The sequence below is a fragment of the Tachysurus fulvidraco genome, chromosome 11, assembly GCF_022655615.1.
Source record: "Tachysurus fulvidraco isolate hzauxx_2018 chromosome 11, HZAU_PFXX_2.0, whole genome shotgun sequence".
NCBI lineage: Eukaryota > Metazoa > Chordata > Actinopteri > Siluriformes > Bagridae > Tachysurus > Tachysurus fulvidraco.
The window spans coordinates 694,543-697,912 of NC_062528.1; the positions used below are offsets into that span (position 1 = coordinate 694,543).

At 35.2% G+C, this 3,370-nt stretch overlaps 1 protein-coding gene across 11 annotated transcripts in view; it reads right to left on the bottom strand.

The window, feature by feature from the left end:
- Positions 1-1,509: 1,509 nt before the first annotated feature.
- Positions 1,510-3,370, bottom strand: part of mecom (MDS1 and EVI1 complex locus) — a 29,081-nt gene continuing 27,220 nt past the window's right edge. For all 11 annotated transcript variants that reach the window (XM_047820718.1, XM_047820719.1, XM_047820716.1 and 8 more), the window contains one exon: positions 1,510-3,370. This exon is cut by the window's right edge and continues 205 nt beyond it. The gene's annotated coding sequence lies outside the window, so the exon portion shown is untranslated.

Here is a 3,370-nt window from a genome sequence, read left to right on the forward strand (position 1 = left end):
TCCAGGTGTGAAAACGTACTAAAATGTACAATATGTGTACAGAGTCTAATTAATATGAAAGTCTTGTGTGTTAAAAGGATGTGTGTGTGTGTAGAATGTCTGGTGTCAGTGAAAGCTTCAGGCTATGTGTGTGTGTGTGTGTGTGTGTGTGTGTGTGTGTGTGTGTGTGTGTGTGTGTGTGTGTGTGTGTGTGTGTATGAGAGAGAGACGTCAGTAGGTCTCAATAAGAGTTTGAGTGATGAGCCGGGTCATCACATCTCTCCACCTCATCCATCATTCCCCTTGAACAAACGGGTAAAATACACATGCTTTTCTTGCTCCTCCCTCCTCTCTCAGCTGCTGTCCGTTCCCTCGTTCTTTTTCCTTCCTTCCATTCAGCTTGATCTCTCTCTCTCTCTCTCTCTCTCTCTCTCTCTCTCTCTCTCTCTCTCTCTCTCTCTCTCTCTCTCTCTCTCTCTCTCTCTCTCTCTCTCTCTCTGACACTGGGACAGGAGTCCTGTGTGGGACCTGTTTTACACTTGTTTCTGGCTGCTACTGTGTGTGTGTGTGTGTGTGTGTGTGTGTGTATGACTACAGCATCCTGCCTTCAATTATTCTAATTAATTTGACAGAATTTCTAAATATTCTTATAAGTTCTTAAATGTGTATGATTATATAATAACCAATAAATAAAATAATTATATTATATAATTAATAAAATGTATAGCTACACATAATATTTGTGAAACATCCAAGAGAGATTTAAAGTTTTAATGTTAACACTATATTACAGTAAACAAGCTGTAAAAGTCTGTAAATAAATACACTAATAAATAAATAAGTAAATAAATAAAGTCTATCAGTAATTTATTACATTCTTGTTAAATCATTTGCTTTAAAAAGAAAATATTTCTGATTTTGATTTTGTGAGCTGTGACTTTTGGACTTGAATGTGAATTTTTAGTTAGATTTTTTTAGTTTTCTCATTTTAAGTTTGTAATTTTGTGTGATTTTGTGTGAAGTTGTGTGAAGTTGTCATAAAACCTATGACTTTTGACTACAATTATTATTTTGTATAATTATAATTGTGTATTTGTATTTGTGTGTGTGTGTGTGTGTGTGTGTGTGTGTGTGTGTGTGTGTGTGTGTGTGTGTGTGTGTGTGGTGTGTGTGTGTGTGTGTAAATTTCCAAAATTTGTGATTTTGTAGTTATTTTTAATAATTTTAAATGTTTTCTGATTTTGTACATTTTTGGAGTTTGTATAATTTGTGTGAGTGAATTTTGTGTTTTTTAAAATTATTTTTTATTTATTATTTTTTGTGTGATTGATTTTATTTGAATGATGTGCTGAAAAGGTCTGATTTAGGATTGTGTCGCTCCGTCTGTCCACTGAACCGGCCGCTGTGTCAAGTTTTTAGTCTTTATGAATCATCCGTGAAGAAAGGAGAAAAGGAAGTGAAGAGGAAGTAAAGAGGAAGTGAAGAGTGAAGAGGAAGTCAGGTTGTTAATGAAAGACACTGAGACAGAGACCGTGCACAAGTCTACACCGGAGTCCTTTATTTCTTTAGTTGCTCCACCCACATTACTCCATTAACTCAGTTGAAATGCATTACAGTTACATTGTAGAAAGCATCAGAACAAAAGTACCTCAACTCGCCAATTACATTTAAAAATGGAATTATAAACAATGACAACAAACAAACCAACAACAACAAAAAAAACATCTGGTCCTTCAACGTGTGAAGACAAAGAAACGTTTTTCTTTTTCTTTTTTTTCCTTTTTCTTTTTTTTTCTTTATTAAATCATAGAGTTTGGCACGACGACTCGATAAGGACCCAAACATCACACAAGCTTGCACACAACTGCAGAAAACAAAAGTTACAATTCTAAGCCAGACCAGTCATGCGTTTTTTTAATGAAGAAATATCTTTGATTTTTATGCTCTCCTTATTTTTTTTTTACACTTGAATTATAAATGTGTCATCCAAAAAACAAACAAACAAAAAAAAAAACAAACAACCCCTAAGTAATAACTATATCATAGACCAGTTTCATGAGAAGGATAAAACATGACGAAGGTGTAATACTATCTGGCACGCAGACATAACGTGTGTTCTCCAGCTTCACCACAAGGGGGAGCGCAAGAGCAGTGCTATTCAGTAAACAAACTATGGAAATAAATACAACTTTCAACATACACAACAATAAGTTCAACAAGAATAGAAGAGAGATAAAAAAACACAACATGAAACAATGAACTCATGATTGTCTAGAAATGAAACACGAGGATGGAACAGCTAGCTACTAGCACGCAGGCTGCGCAGTGGTAACGTCGGTCTGTTAAAGAACAACACTATGGTAGAAGTTCCTACAAACTTCAGTACTTTTACAGGATTTCTGTTTAGAAAAAAAAGATTTCTTTTTACAACCTGTCTCCAAAAAAAAAACAAAAAAAAAAACACTTTAAACTTTTTATGTAAAGAAAATGCGTCTCGACCGTCATTGGACGGTGCAGAGAGACCGAGTGGAGACTAGGTTAAAGATGCAGTGCTTTAAATGACAGAATCAGAGAACAGTCCACACACCCACCGTTCTCTTAATGTCTTTTTTATTTATTTATTTTATTTTGTAAGAGCCTCCATGTGACCAGTCCAGACTTTTAATATATATATTACAATGAATTTACACACCAGCCAAAGTCCTAACTGCCCTTCAAAAGGTTGTTGTGGATTATTCTGGAGTAAAGGGAATGTCATTAGTAACTATGTGTGTGTGTGTGTGTGTGTGTGTGTGTGTGTGTAACAGGCTTTAAAAGACAATAATAAAAACAAATATATTAATAAAAAATCAAAACCTCTCAAATACGACCAACATGGACTGAAGATCTTTGTGTGTGTGTGTGTGTGTGTGTGTGTGTGTGTCTTTATTTTTTTATATGGAAGACTCACAAGGGCCCCTTAAGTGACACAATGGAAAAATATATATGGTAATATCATAGTGTTACACTTATAATGAACCCTTTTCCCTGTTCACGAGCTGCCGTTGCTGTGCAAAACATAGAAACTGGAGAGAATAAATACAATTTTGCATGACTTCATCATCATCATCATCATCATCATCATTGAGATATTTGTTTTATACTGTAAATCAGCATCATTAAAAAAATCATTGATTGGAATAAAATGTGTAATATGCGTAATGTCAGATTATGTAACGATTAATGTCACTGGATACCTTGTGTGTGTGTGTGTGTGTGTGTGTGTGTGTCTGTGTGTGTGTGTGTGTGTGTGTGTCTGTGTGTGTGTGTCTGTGTGTGTGTGCACTCCATGGACCCTGACATTAGTGTTTTCAGAAGAACAGAGCGCTCTACTCAGCAGTTTATGAGCTGT